The 14928-nt window shown below is 39.6% G+C and overlaps 1 long non-coding RNA gene across 1 annotated transcript in view; it reads right to left on the bottom strand.

Annotated features, from left to right (window-relative positions):
- Nucleotides 1-201: 201 nt before the first annotated feature.
- The window catches only part of LOC142602507 (uncharacterized), a 177383-nt gene continuing 162656 nt past the window's right edge, over nt 202-14928 (bottom strand). Inside the window, exon 3 of the long non-coding RNA XR_012836251.1 lies at nt 202-288. This is a non-coding gene — a long non-coding RNA (uncharacterized LOC142602507). The remainder of the gene's footprint in view (nt 289-14928) is intronic.

Raw genomic sequence — 14928 nt, 5'->3', positions numbered from 1 at the left:
ACTAGAGAGACAAATCTTTTCAAACTATTGTCGTGACAGCTAGTTTAACAAATACTTACTTTCTTAAGAGCTTTAGTTTGTCATACTTGTTATCAGTCAGTTTTTCAGGCGTCTTATTCTGAGGCCAGGATGACACCAAATACCTGCATGCTTAAACCCCCTTCCCCAAAACGTCTTACCTCCAGTAAGTGACCATTTACTGGGCCCAGCACTGAGGTCATGAAAGCCCACACAGAGGCTCAGCCACTCCCATCAGCATTGCATCAGGCTTTTACTGCAGCTGCCTGCCTGTACAGAGGCAACAAATGAGATTTTTACTATACAAAGTAAAAATAAATAGACAATAGAAAACAAAACCCATTCCACTTACAGTGCGTGGGAGGGAATATCAATTAGTTTTTTTCCCAAAAATACATTATGCTTTTAATCATTTTCTTTCATGGAGACTGCAGTAAGTAAGGCTACTACATAGATGCTCTGATGCATAGCTCACAGCAAGCATGCAGATGAGTAAATAGTGGTTCTGAGCTAGTGAACAAAGATAAGTCTGCAATGGGTAACTCAGCTGATTTTGTCTGACAGTAAGCATGACAACATGCAACCCAAAGCATAAAATCTTCATCTCTAATAATTTTAAGAGAGATTAATGGAAAATTTTTTTCAGTTTCAGTAAGACTTCTAGTATGCTGAGATGTAGTACATGCACAACAAGTTCCAGCTCAGTGTGAATTTTTATATCAAGCCCAGAAAATAGGGGTTTATTGCCTAAATGTTGACACAATCATAAATATAATGGAGAGAACAGCATTGCTGTAACTTCTGATATAATCCTGTCAATACGGTTAGTAGCTAAAGGTTGCACCAAGAATTTTACTTTTTATTTTCATTCACCTTTTCTAACTTAGACTTCTCAGGGGTTTCCTGTCATCTAGTTTTTGTAAAACAGACCTACAAACCATACCTCTTTGCTCATGGTGTGCTATTAACAATAGATAATAAAATATCAAGTATTCTGTGCTGCCATCAACTAATGTAGAAGCTAAAATCATTGGATAACAGTTATTTCAGGGACAGCCTTGCACACATGCTGAGATTAAATTAAAGAGTGAATTTATTAGAACTTGAAAGAAATCTCAAATGAGAAAAGATGCAGGAGATTCTGGCTCAGTTACACATGCATGAGCTACTAACTTGAAGCTAATGAACAAAAATCATCTCTAGAATTTCTCTCATGTAGAAAGTCTGAACAGAATAAAAATACTTCTTTAAAATGTACATAACAGAAACAGTATGTTCATAGGAGGGTATCAGCCATATTTCTAAATGTGCTAAGATGGGTCTAACATCAGCGTCTGAAAGACTATGGAAGTTGTCCAACTGTTCTGCTCTTCCCTCCAAAGATTACCGTGCAGCTGCTGGGCCACCCACAGCAAAGACACAGAGGCAGAGGCAAGCTCTAGGCTGGCAGCCACAGGCAGACGCTAGCCACGGACAGCAGCTGTCAGGCCTACCACTTCCCATGCAGGACTGCAAGATACTGCTTTGGGTCGGCTGCCCTAAAACAAGGTCAAGACGTTATGTCCAGTCTGTGGAGCCATGGAGATGTGCTAACACAGATCTGAAGTCTGCTCTGAGCTGATCTGAACCTGAACTGCAGTGCTCCACAGTTGGCTGAAACACCATCTGAAAATACCAACTTCTTTATCAACAGTCCTTAAACGGTGCAGTTATTCCTCAAATAGCTCAGGGCATATGCTTTCCTTACTTTGCTTGCCACTTTTGGAAGATGCAAACTAAATCCAAAACGAGCCAGAAACGTTAAGGAGACACATCACTACTAGGAAGATTGCCAGTGGCCAGGTCAGAGCAGTGTCCGCAACATGAACTGGCAATGCTGCTACCCTGCTAAATGGTGAGAGAAACACATCAAGGGCTGCTCCTTTTCCATCCCCAAACTCATTAACTTCCCACCTCGGGAAGAGGAGACCATCCAATCGCTAGTAGTGCCCAAAATCTTTCACAATATAAACATCGAACCACTCGGCAGCAGGCTGCGGACAGGGTCTTATTTCAGATAAGCTAAACATTATTGCAGCGGTCAGATTAAAATAAGCTTATTTTAATAACATCTATACTGTATTACAGACTTCATTTATTTTTAAAGACATAGCACTTTAATTCTGTGTATGTCAAAGCAAATGTGAACCGTTACTTGACTAAAGGAGGCAGAAATTAAACAGAGATAATCAGCAGGCCATGGGCAGAGCCAAAAATGGAGGCCTAGTTTCTCAAGTGTGTTCTCTGTTAGGCTGCACCGTGTACAACACGTGAAGGATTAATGATATTATAATGCCAATTTTCTAAGCCAACGATGTCCTTTGTGGGTCTTAACCATTGAGGTTACTACCGTATCAACTGCATTTGTCGTAACTGTTCCAGTCATTCTTGCACTCAACTTTATAGCATGCTAGCACATTTCTGACCAAAAGAAATTATAACCTTCATTGAAATGGAGCAGTTAAAGAAAAATCCAGTTTTCAGTTATACCCAGCTACTGCTATAAACCAATTCTGTCACAGTGACAGTGTCACTGCAGTTACAGCTTTTTCCATTGTTTTCTACTACATACTGCAGCAAAAATGCCCATTATTGTCATTTTGATACAGTAACCAGGTTCATTATCATTCAGCTATGCAGAATTCGTTATAAATTACCTGCAATTACCTTTGCAGGATGAAGGCCAGCTAAGTGGCAGGTGAAACCAGTTCTCAGCAGAGGTGCGAAGCAGTCCCAGAGGATGCAGCCCTGCACCCCCCACTCTCAGAGAGTTTGTGGCAAGATGCCCAAAGCCAACCAGGTCTGAAATGCAGGTTTTGCTAGGCTGAAGGATTTCTTTTGAAACCTCCTGTATTCCACAAACTTGTGTTCCCAAAACATAGACAGCATCAATTTCACCAAGGATTAGCAGGTCTCAGGGAAATATTTTACTTGAAAAGACTGGGCTTCATCACTTCTAAAATGCTTTTTACTTACCCTGCCCCAAAGAAGCTGGGAAACTTTCCGGCCATGGTCCAGTTACAAACCACATTTTTACACATATATATTTATATATCCATCCAACTAAATTATCTTATGTTTCACCAGTTTATGTATAATGTTTGCTTCATAAGCAGTAATTTCCTCTGCCTTTATCCACTTTCACTGACTAGTAAGAGGAAATCAGGCATCATGTCACTTTACCCTAGGCACTGAATTTTGGAGAAGCTGCCAGTGTACCCATACACGCTCCCTCCCCACTCCTAGGCTACGGACACAGACTGAGATGAAAGCTGTGCTACTCCTGCACACTTGCACAGGACTTGCCTGAGTTGAATCAATTCCTATGCCACAAACGCCAGCAGTGGGTGAGGGTGAAAAGTCAAGACCAATCTAAGTCGTTCTTTTCCTTAAGCTTTAAAAAAAGAATTGGTCTCCTGTAATATTCCTCTAGCATTTCTAGCCACGAGCTTCTGTCCCTTTTCTTTGCTTCATTTAGAATTCACATTTGTCTTATGCTGTATTTACACCACACTTTAATGCAAATCAAATCAGCTTATCTACTGTGCAAGACTAATGCATGCCCTGTAAACAGAAGTCTTTTGAACTGGTTAAGGGGGGGATTTTTGAGACCTTTCTTCATCTTCCTGCTCTTGACTCAGCCTTAAGGTGGCATTTATAAGCACTGATTGTGACTTAGAACTACTCAGTGGTATTTAGCTGGCAATTTCCCCTTATACTCAATGATTGATTGATGTATTTATTTATTTTTAACCTTGAGGAACTTTTTCCCCTTTGATTGCTCCCTGCAATGAGTGTCTGCCTGGCCTGTTACTCTGATCGCATGGCAAAACTGGTTCAGTTTTCACCTTCTTAGTGCTGCCAGCACACGTCCATCAGACCAAATGATTACACTTCTTTCTCATGCAATTGTTAGTTTTCAGCTGTCAGAACAGTGTCTGCAAAGTCATTTGAAGACATTTTGAACTTAAGGGCTTGAACTCTTCACTCCATGGCTTCTACCGTAAGGTCCATGTCTACAGAGCGATGTTGATGACACCAGCACCCCAAGGTCTAAGGTTTCCACAAATGGTCAAGTTTTGCTGCTAGAATAGTTCTTTATTCTGTATTTCCTGTCTTGTTTTGGTATCTGTGAGGTAAACAAACAGAATCATTCATTCAGATTTCTTCACTTTGGTGTAAACTTCTTGCCTGGAGATTTCTCATTGCTGTTGCCTGACTTTCTCTCCGCTTCCTTTGAGGATTCCTAAGTGATAGAAAATTGCACGCTTGTCCCTCCTTATACCATCTTTATTCTGTTTCTTCCATCAAGGTGACATCACTTGCAGATTGTGCAGAGCACAAATAACAAATCTAATTGAGAACAACAATGCCATCCCATTAAAGTTTAAGAGCTTCTGACAAAGATGAGAGAAGGCATTCCAGGCTCACCTTAAGTGTGTGTAGTTGCTAAAATGACACTGCTGAGGATTGTTTTCTTGTTCTTTTATGTTTTTGCTCAGAGGGCTTACGTGCCTATCATGACACTTTGTCAGCACTGTCCTTTTTCTACTTTAGACTTCAGCCAGTTCAGGAGGATGTAGATGTGGCCAAAAGGAGTAATTCAGCCTGTGGCAGAGATTTTGTACTAACAAGTCCCTTTCACAGGGACTGGGATCACAGTTATTCACATCCCTGGTATTGGCTACAGATGTGACTGCCAGGTTATGCTGCCACTATATCAAGCCAGTCCCTGGTGAGCCCTCCATCCCTCCACATTATTTGGCAAACACACTACTCCCTGTAGGTGCTGATCTGCCGCCTTTAAGAATATCTACTGTTTCTGTGGTGGTTTTTTTTCCAAGTACAGATATACCTTCTTCTAGCTCCTTTATTCCTCACTTGCTGGTCTGCTAATCATTGTGTCTATACAGATTTTCTTGATACTCCTTGTAGCTCTCTTCCCTGCCTAGATCATTACAGAAAAAGTGCTGCATACATACATGCTCTCTCAAACACACTCCACTCCTAGTAGATCATTACAGAAAGGAAAAACAAAAATGTTTTTAAAATATCTGAAAAGAGGAATTTTACTTACCTCATAAAGCATGTATGAGACAGTAAAACCCTTCTCTACTTATAAATTTTCAGCCAAGAACTTGCTTGAGTTCAAGACTTTTTTTTTTTTTTTTGCTATGTCTCCTTCTCTCTCTCTCTCTCCTTTTTTTTTTCTCCCCATCTTCAAGATTTGGCAATGCTAAGATATCATTTTGCTCAAATAAGTACTTATGCTTATAATAATTTTACAACTTAAGTTTATCAGCATTTTCCAACTTACATTTACTGTTCAGTTACGAACTAAACCTACAGCTTGCTCAATTTTAGCTGGAGATGAAAGGTGGTACAAAGAAAGTGGAAAAATGAACAGAAATCTCTTAACAGTTGCTGGCCCTGAATACAAAAGCTATTTCTGGACTGAGAATAAACAGAGGACCTGAAGAAACCTTCTATTACTTGGTCAGACAACAAAGAGGCTGGCAGAGAATAAGGAAAATCATTAGCCTCCCAGCTTACTCTTTTGAGTGTCAAGTGACAAATCTCTATGGCAGCAGACCCGTAGCCCACCAGGCACCCTGAGCACTGTCACCGAGCTCACGCCAGAGATCGAGCCCCAAGAGGACAGTGGGGATGGTGGTGACCAAGGGAACAGAGGCAGCACCTGTGGTTTGGTTTTGTGGCGTATGTACCCTGACAACGACACACGCACCTAATGTGATAAAATCAACTATTTGCAGTGGCTTTCTCATCTAATTTTATGTTCAAATTAAATGTTTGATTTTGTTTTCAACTTTACAATAAATGACCAACAATAAGAGAGCGAGAAAATACCATAAGGTAATGATCTGGGGACAGCAGAGTCTTCTTGTATGGCTGACCATACTGTATGTAAACCCAGCTAAGATTTCAATGTGTTTCCTTATCACAACTGTGCAGACAGTTTGCCAAAGGCTACTTTAATTTCAAATACAGAATGATACACTTCTGCCATATTTATGAGAAGTATTCTTGTCATAATGCATCTCTCCAATTATATTTAGCACCACAAACTGTAGAAAATAATTATACAAAAATATTTTAAGCCTGAATTTCTGCTTGAAATCCAGTCCCTACAATGGAAATAGTTCCTTGACAAGGCAAAGGAAAGGTGGATGTCTGATATTCTCTGCTCTCCTATTTACAACTCTTTAAAATGTTTTCCTGTGTGGTTATGGTTGGGAAGATGTGGGTACACAACACAAACAGCAGATATTCACTAGTCAAAAAATAAGAATGAAATAAAATTTGAGAATTTATATAATGAATAAAACCTGTATTCTGCTAAATATCTCTTCCTTCTTGAGAAGCCTAATGATCCTAACCCATGCCATTGTAACTAGGACTTCTGAGATCTTTTTCCAACTTGCTTTATTTATATCTACACTAGCTGAATAGCAGTACATCAGGATAAATCTCAGGCTCACTGCCATGACTGGATTAATTTTCCTAATTACTGATCAATTTTTCTTTCAGCTCATTTCTCATTTTAGTACCCAGTGACTTCCCTAATTCACACAATATGGCCTTTAAATGTCAAATCACAAGTACATTGCGGGGAGGGGCGGGGGGGGAAGGCATTCGATAAATCTTAAAGCTATCCATAAAAACACTGGGCAGAAAGTGAACTGACCCAAAATTGCCTTCCTCTCCCTCCATTGCACACAACAAGCCATGAGGGCCCACATTCTACATACACATTTTTCAAGATAAAATGACCCAGGAGAGAAACATCAAAGTGGGCTTCCAAAATAAAGGAAAAAGAACTGCAGCCTCCAAAGTCATTGCAGTGGGCTATTGCTTCATTTCAGCTTTATCCCTCTACCCCTGGTATTTACTGGCAGAGCAGGTGCCAGCCCCAGAGGCATGGACCCCTCTCCTCACTTCCGAGGCCACCAAGATGTGGCAGGGTGGCTCCTTTCTGCCTGGAAAGGGCAAACAGCTGCCTAGCAACAATGCACTTTAAATTTTATAATTATTTCTTTCAAATGAATAGCTTCCATATGCATAATCAGGTATTCTAGCTCTGATATGCATGATGATTAGGATTAATCACTTGGCTGATGAATTGGGCCAAGTGAGAGCTTGCCCTGTAGTAAAACTACATGCAAGAGCTGGCTATATTCTCTACTGCTGTTCTCCAAATTTAATTAAGATGTTGCATACGCTCTTGGAGCTAGGGATTAGCAAAGTTCACATTGCTCAGCAGTAGTGAGCTGGACGAGAAAAGGCAGAGTCACTCCATCACCATATGTGGTGTAACACAGGCCCTTGATTATCACAGCCATTTAGGTAAAAAAGCTGGAGGGCACCACTTGCACCTGAGCAGCTGTACAAGCTGGAGTCATCTCAGTGGCCAGAAACGATTGAAGAGAAAAATACTCTCCTTTTCATTCAGCTTTGGTTATAGCCCAGTGATCTGATTTCAGAGTAGGAATATGCATGCCCTACAAACACAATGCAATTATCCTTCAAGCTTTATTTCGTGTGGACATAATTAACCTTTTGCTGGGATAGCCAAGTGGAGCATCTTCTCCAGCATCTTACTCTCCTGAACTGATTTACATAAGCTGCTGTGGAGGGAAGGAAAAAAACCCCAAACAAACCCAACACCACACAAAAAACAAATAAACCCATAAAACCCATAAAACAAAAAGCTCCAAAAAAAAAAAAATCCCCAAACCCAAACCACCAAAATCCCTCAGCATGAAGAATATAGACAACTTTATCTTTGTTAAATTCAACATATAATACAGGCTTTCCTTAATACTAAAAAAAAACCAAAACAAAAAAACCACAAAAAACAAAGCATATCTCTTCAGCTCAACAAATAAAGCACATATTGTAAATTTTGAAAGGCTACACTGAACATCCACTAGCATTACCAAAATCATTGTCCTGGAACGATAAATTTTTAGTAGAAAAAACATCTAGGTCAGAAATGTTTTAAACCTACATTACAGAACAGGAGCTACTACATGTTGTCAGTTATTTCTCAGACATTTTCCAAGGTTTTTGTCCGTATTCATTATATATCGGTTTACTCAAACTTGATTCTTGCATTTTTGCTTTGTCAGTATAAGTGGTTAGGGGGGTTTTTGAGGATATTAATGATCTCTGCCTGGTGATTTATTTTAGAACTATGATTTCTTCTGTTATTCTTATGAGAAAAATTTAATTAGCATTTTCTGAGAACTGTAAGGTCATTTTGACGGTTTGTGTTTTCTTTAAAAAATTGTAAGAAAAGATGAGGGATGTGAAAAGACATCTGGTTAAACTCAACCATGCAGCATTGTAAGCAAAAGAACATCTCAACTGAGGAAAACGAAATTGCCATACACAAACTTTCACTTAACTTGCTTAATTATAGAGCATGGGCAAGGTTGCTAAACAGGGCTTCTTTTAGGAAGAAAAGAACAAAATAAAGAATAGGAAACCACCTACTTCGGGGAAAAAAAAAGTTCTTCCTGGCATGCAGAGAGGCTATCAGAAAAGATTAAAACCAGGACTGTTGTAGCTGTGTGAGAAACTAGGCATGATGGCAGATGTCCTGTTCACATTTTGGTAGTTCTCAGGAGCACAACCAGCTTTTTAAAGAAAAAAAGTTTTAGAATGCATATATGTACACACACACACACGTATACTACCAGCATGCCTGGTTATTCAGAGCCACAACAGTCCTGGTTTTAATCTGGATAGTGTCTTTGCGTGCAGGGAAGAAGGAGCAGCTATCTTGCTATTTAAGAGTGCAGTTCAGTTACTAGCTCCAGTAAAACTGCCCACTAGTCAGCGGAGAAGTATTTTGCTCAGCTTCTTGTCATATGGATCATACGGAGTAGTCGGTGTCTGCCCCCCCCAGCTCTCAGCAAGCCTCCGATGCAAGAAAAGGCAGGAGCAGCAGAGCAGGATCATGAGAAAACGCGTTGCATGGGGCATCCGCCCTGCCCACCCTGCAGCCTCCCTCGCCCTTGCACACCCTGGCAGGACTGCCTGGGCAGCGCTCCACAACCAAAAGAGCTGGATGTCCCTGTACAGCAGATGTTAAATATGTTACTGCAAAGAATCAATACCCTGAGAGGTTAAAAGAAAGGATAGAAAAATCACTGCTTGGAACCAGTAAGACATTAGGTCCAAACTCAATTTATTTTCGAAATTAGATTTCTCAAATCCAGAAAGTCTGCATTTTGGCCAGCTCTTACACCCCAGCCTTTTTTCACCTGTAGACTACCTCACAGAAGCCAGCCAAGAAAAGCAGCAGACAGCAATGCTACTTCTTCAGTTTATAAGCACTATAGTTTCCAATAACTCATTTATTGATCACAGAAGTGGTAAATGTCTGTCTACCCTTGAAAAGAGAGAACAATACAGAAATCCTCACAAAATGATTAATGAGATAATACAGTCATCTAGCTAAAGCTATAGGAACTCAGAATATTTACATGCAGTCACAAGATGAATGTACCCTTCTTTATGAGACTCTTTTAGCTTGGCCGTAACACTGCAACCTGTGAATCCCAACTTTGATAAATTAACATCCAGATCACAATCCACAGCAAAAAGGATTTGAAACAGCAGCAAGGGGCCAGGTCCTGAAGATAAATCAGCCAAGTTTCTGGGCTTCAGGAGCCAATATGTACTAGGCAGAAATCCTGCCATTGGGAAATGACTTGTGAGTTAAATATAGCATATGCCATTCTCTGACACCCAAAGAGCTGTTCACACATCTAGGTAAAGCACTAATTACTATTTCCACTATGCAGCGTTTTACAGATACCTTACATGCATGAAATTACAAAAGTTGCAGGGCAGATGAAGAACAGAAGACAGATTTACAAATTATGGATTTATCTTTTACTATGGACCAAGCACTCAAGGGAACATTTCCTCCTCAGCAGAAGAGGAAGGTAATTTCACACATAATAGAGAATGTGAAGACTGAAGGGCTCCAAGTCCTCCTTTCTCCAAAAGCAGAGCAACAGTACAGTGCAGAGGAGGGAGGCATTGCCTCTGCATCACTGCAGCCTCGGCTTCCACGTATCCGCTGGAACTCATGAAGGAGCTCCGATTTCACATTTATAACAAAATGAGTATCTGGAAGGAGCTGAACACAGCAGCTCTGCAGTCTTTTCCCCCTTCTTTAATTCAGCTTGCAAGAAAGCTTAATAAGACCGTGTATTTCCCTAATTATTTTTGCATTCTTTCATTTTCAGGTCCCTTCCATTGCTTGTACCTTTATGATTTTGCCCCTTTTCCATTTCCACACATCCTTATCATGTGCTGAATGGAACTTTTCAATTTTCTTCCAGGTCATAAAATAATCTGATTCTCCAATCAAAAAGATGATTGAACCTGAACTGAGTTGGTCCTAATGTATGACTGTCCTGCTAGTCTGACTCACCATGATCAAGTCCCTTCTACATAAAACTATCTACACCATGATGCCAGCTAATATGAACGATGTGATTGAATTCCTTTATTGCTGAATGGTGGAAGGTGAAAGGTTTTCCCTTTTCTCCACTACCCATGCTGCCACTTCATGCTAATGGAGTTATGTCAGCGTATTGCCTCACTTAAAATTACTCACAAATACTTTGACTTCAAGGCATTCCTTATTCTCCCAGTTCTAAGGTGTTTTCTGGGAGGTTTTTTGGTGGTCTAGGGGCAGAGGGGTGGGAAAGGTTCTTTTGCGTTTTGTGGCGTTTTGTTGGTGGGTTGTTTGGAGGGGTTTTTTGGGTTTTGGGGTGGCGGGCTTTTTTTGCTTTTGTGTTGCCACATCCCCTAGACTGGTCAGAAACCTCTAAACAAATGTATTTGTTGATGAACTATCAAAAAAATAAGGAACTTATATAAATGTGACATTACTATCAAACACACCTTTCCTCTTCAGAAATTTAACCTTTTCATTATTGTCCATCAGTGTACCATATAGACCTTCTGTACTTGTTTGGGCCCTTTTACTTATTTTTAATCTTTAGTCAGGCAGAACTATGTCCCATGATTTGACATTTGTACTAAAGGATGGTTGGATCTTACTTATTTAATTTTAAAATAATCATCCTTTGTTCCATTTGCTGCTTATGCAATGCAAAATTGCATCCAATACACACAGTGTCACACTGTTGAGTGTTATCTGTAATTGTACATTTTGCTACCTCAGCATCTCCAGTAAAAACATGTTCCCTAAATCATATTTATATATACGAGTTACAGTGCAATGAAGGAGGAAAGTGTCTGTACTTTAAAAATTATCTTTAGAACTTTGTTGGAAAGGATACCCAGAGTGTAACATTCCTGCATACCTCTGTGATTCAGTAATGTAGCTGGGCCATAAATTAATTCTTAATGGTATTTTGCTAAATTGAAAAAAAGACAGTTCCATTACTACAGCCCATAACCTAAATCTCTTGATACAAAATGACTTCACATTCGGTTATAAAGAACTGAAAGACAACAGTTAAGCTTTAAAATGGGAATATATTTGGAAGATATCCCATTAAAATAGTAGCATTGATAGTGCTGAAAAGAATCGACCTGACAAACCTTTCTGCAGACAACCAGTGGTAACTATGTATCTGGTGTCTGGAATTTTACTAATGGCAAACACCATTACATTTTGTAATTTAAAATATATTTGTACCAAGATATGAAGCACTGCAGAAACTAGATTAGCATAAGTGGGTTTCTCCATATATATCCTTTACCAGGATTAAAAGGTAGCAGATACAATATATGAAAGTGTGTTCTTGAGATTTTGCTAAATTACCACCATCGTTAATCTTTTACATCTTTTGACAACAGATATAAACATACTTTTTGAGGAAAAGAGGGCAGGCTAGGGGACGAAACTATGCAAAGAGCAGTTGTATTCATATTTGTCTGGCCTTTCCTCCCAGAAGTAATGCACTGACTGCTGAGAGCTAGTCATTAATGGGTAACTGCCAATATTTTCAACTTGTCTATAGATTTTAGAGCCAAGCTTGAAATGCCTTGGTTCTAGCCAAAGGTTTTAAATTTCCATAGATCAATTAGAATAAAATACAGTATTCTGAAAATTTAAAGGGGTCAAAAAAACCTTTTACACCAACTTTGTACACTTTTAAAATCTTGTGTGCAGAGTTAGATGGGAAAAATAGAGCCCAAGTGTCAAAAAGACAGACAGCAATGCTGTGAAGTGCTTTAGAGATACAGAGGGCATAGACTCAACTTCTGAGTCTATTCAGAAGCAGCACAAATTTTTTCAATGCACAATGGAAACAATTAATAACAAATGCACTCACTTTGAGTTGTTTAACAAAATGTCTAATAAAGTTTCTCCTATCTTAAATTCCAACAATTATACAATTGAATAACTGCAATGCCTAGTGCTAAGTGAAGGCACTGACATACAAAGCACATGAGAAACTTGGGGGAAGGAAGACACTAAGCAAGACATTGTGATACCAACATTAAAAAAAAAAAAAAAACAAACCACAAACACACACCCAAAATCAGAAAAGACAGGAAAATGAGCTACCTGTACTGTAGTATGCTAAGGAGAGGTCAGGGTCAAATCAAATCAACACACTAATCACCTCAACAAGTAACACAGAATCCATGTGCCTTGAAATGCCTTGTCTAAAACACAGCAATGTAGAACTGGGTCTGTAATACCTTTCAGCCGAACATACTAACCACAATATGCCAGGAAAGATCAGAAAGGGTAGTAAATGAATTAGCAATAGGGAGGCTTCACTTACTATCACAGACTAGGCAATCATCACACTGCGACAGGAAGCAGAGAGGCCATTTGCCCAGATGCTGCCATTAACTGTGTGCTGAGAGCTCACGCAAAACCCTACTTGGTCGTAGGTAGGTACAGGTCAATCAGAATTGCACAACTAGAAACAATCTCTGCAGAAGTAACTTTGGTAGTTAGAGGCAATCTCCTGCAGGAGAAACAAAAATGGAAAAAAGAGAAAAAATCAAAAGGAAAAAAAAATGGTTTAGTGACGCTCAATTTCAGGAAGGCAGAATACATAAAAATTAGGAAACTTATTAAAAAGCAGCTAAAAACGACATTTTAGAGATTTGAAAGCTGAGAGACAGCGGTGAAAACTGCTGAAGGGCAGCATGGTGGAGTCACTGGGCCAGTGCAGACTGCCCATTGAGAGGAGCTGGAGAACAAGCAGAAGGAAGCCAGAGTAGCTGAACAGTACAGTGAGGGGTTGTTAGAAGCAGGATGACTGACTTAAAATGCTAGAATTGTGTCCAAATGAAAAAATGCAGATTATAATTTCTGGTACATTAAGTGCAAAAACCACAGTGAGAAAAAAACTACAGGCAAAAACTCAGCTAAGCAAAAAGGAACCAGAACTAATATTAAATCCTTCTTCAACAGAAGCAACAAAGTCTCATTAAGGCCAACCAATGCCCAGGGCACAAAGAACACTGAAAGGACAGGGCTGCCACAGGGAAGCTGACCAATTTCTTTGCATTAATGCTCACTGTGGAAGAAACTGGAGAGATCTGTCTGGAATTGAAGCAACTGCAGGATCAGATGCAGAGTAAGTGGACAAAACAAACAAAACCACTAGCATTAAAAGGTATTCACCAGTGTATTCAGGAGAAGCAGAAAATCTGATTTGCTAAGTAGGTAGCCCACTTGCTTTAATTACCTTGGTATGTACCAGAAGGTGGGAGGTCTCTATACTTAATATAAAAATAGGGGCTCGGGTAGACTCAAGGGAATCATAAGCCTAATATCCGTACCGAGAAAATTAGTAGAAATTTTGATACAGGTTAGAACCGAGGAGGTCTTGGCTCCGCACACAGTGGGTACTCGTTGAGAAAATAGTTGGTAGATGCTAAAAGCTTACAAAGACTCAAGTTTATGGAAAATACTCCTGTTGAGGGTTAGTAGATAGATCAAAATCACATCCAGCTCAGGAAGTCCACAGAGATGCACCTAGCTGGAGGCTAGAAATACACATTTGCTTGCTATGGTTTTCACTCTTCCTTGCGTATCTACTTATGGCCACTGCTGCAGATGGAACACAGAGCAAAATAAATCTTGTTCTGACCCGTTAGAGGAAGGCTTTTCTTTCGGCATTAAAAGAGCTGAGCTGGCAATGAAATATACAAGTCAAATCCTGAAAGCACAGCAGACACCCAGAGCTTCCTTTGGCGATGCTTACTGCTGGGTTCTCAGTGCTGTGCTGAGCCCTCGCGGTGAACAGGGGATTGAAACAACAGCTACTTATCTTTCCAGCATCAGCCCTAAATCACAGTGGCCTAAGTTTAGCCTGAGAAGGTATAAAAATATCATAGCCCTGACATTTACACATAAATGAAGCTCTGAGTTTATTTCTTGCTTTTCCCCTTTTGAAAGAAGACCTGTTAAAATGTTTGGGAGTCCATCAGAGAGCATATCCCACAACCTTAGCATATTGAAACAAATCTTGTGAAAAACACTGCCCTGGCATTAAATTTTTAAAGTAAATTTTCATTTAAAAATGCAGTGTGAAAATGTGGCTACTTGTTAGACTGCAATTTCTATGCAAATAAGGAAATGGATATAAGATCCTTAACTTAGAATTCAAAATTAGAGTTAGGAAGGTCATCATAATTCCAATTAAAATACGAAGATCATGCGCACAAATAAACCAATTGTCTATTTTACTGGTCTTTTCTATTTATTTAGGAAGTCTTTGTTAATAAAAATTAAGGCAATTTAACTGAACATGGAATTGGCCATAAAGCGTAGAAACAAACTTAAAGCTGAAGAGATCAGCTCAGTGCTCCTGCGATGTTAATGAGAAA

This window comes from Balearica regulorum, chromosome 7, assembly GCF_011004875.1.
Source record: "Balearica regulorum gibbericeps isolate bBalReg1 chromosome 7, bBalReg1.pri, whole genome shotgun sequence".
Classification (NCBI taxonomy): domain Eukaryota; kingdom Metazoa; phylum Chordata; class Aves; order Gruiformes; family Gruidae; genus Balearica; species Balearica regulorum.
Note: the sequence above shows the minus strand (reverse complement) of the source record. Positions and strands in the feature narration are given on the sequence as shown.